Genomic DNA, 1092 nt, shown 5'->3' with positions numbered 1-1092 from the left:
GCGCCGCCCGCCTCGCCGCCGCACCACCCGCGCCGCCGCCCCGCTCGCCGGAAGCCGCCGGAGCCGCACCGGAGTTCGCAAATCTCAACGTTCATTTTTTTCCGGTTTAGGTAAAAACCATCGGTTTTTTTAAATCCTAGTTATGTTTTTTTAGATCGGTTCGTCGGTTTTTCTCGGTTTAGTTTATTTAGCGGATGTTCATCCGTACGTTTGTTTTAACGAACGTTTTTCGCCCATTAGTCACAGACAACGAACGTTCATTCGTTAGCCTGTTCGTCAGCTTTTCTTTTTCTCAGGTTTTTTAGCGATTATTTTCGATCGCGATTTCTGATCCGATTTTCGTTTTAGTTTATATTTTCGCTCATTTATCGGAATCAGGCGATTCAAGCACCTAGATCCTCGTGTCAAAACCCTCTTTCTGTTTAACCAACTTGAACAAGATTTTGGTACTATAAAATTTGACTTTAGTTCAGATTAGTAATCGTATCTTGTTTCTTTCGCAGTTTAAGTTTCGTTTGCTCCGTTTGATTTGATTCTTTTTGCAAACCGGAGTTCCTAAGTTGAACTTTCTGGTTAGTTCTTCTTATTTGAGTTTTACCCGTGCATCTGTGATTGATAGCTTATGTATGCTATTGTTTGTTTGTGATAGAATTCCCGGAGTGCAAAGCGTGCTACTACGAGTCCCTAGGTTTCTCGGATCGTCAGCAAGGCAAGTAACATATTGATCATACTCTTTTCATACCCAGTTTTTATGCATTAGTTCCAATCCTCAAACACTGCATGATTAGGATATGATTAAATTGTGGGTTTGGGAAGTAGTTGATGAGGTAGAACCTATTGCCTTGTTTTGTTATCAAACCTTGGGAGTTACTTCTACGTTATGCATATATTGCTATGCTATGCTCGTAGACGTGGATTGGGTTCGAGTGTATCCATGACAGATGTGAGATTGTTAATTAATGGTTCAACTTAAGGTGGCAACTTTAATACACATCTGGGTGGATTGCTTGTTTGGGTACCTGGAGAATCCAGTGTTGTCCTAGGATATCCCGAAGTACCCGTGTGATTTTCCTACGGTCCGCCACCCAGGCT

The sequence above is a fragment of the Triticum aestivum genome, chromosome 3D (genome assembly GCF_018294505.1).
Source record: "Triticum aestivum cultivar Chinese Spring chromosome 3D, IWGSC CS RefSeq v2.1, whole genome shotgun sequence".
Lineage (NCBI taxonomy): Eukaryota > Viridiplantae > Streptophyta > Magnoliopsida > Poales > Poaceae > Triticum > Triticum aestivum.
The sequence above is the reverse complement of the archived record's forward strand: the minus strand, read 5'-3'. Positions refer to the sequence as shown.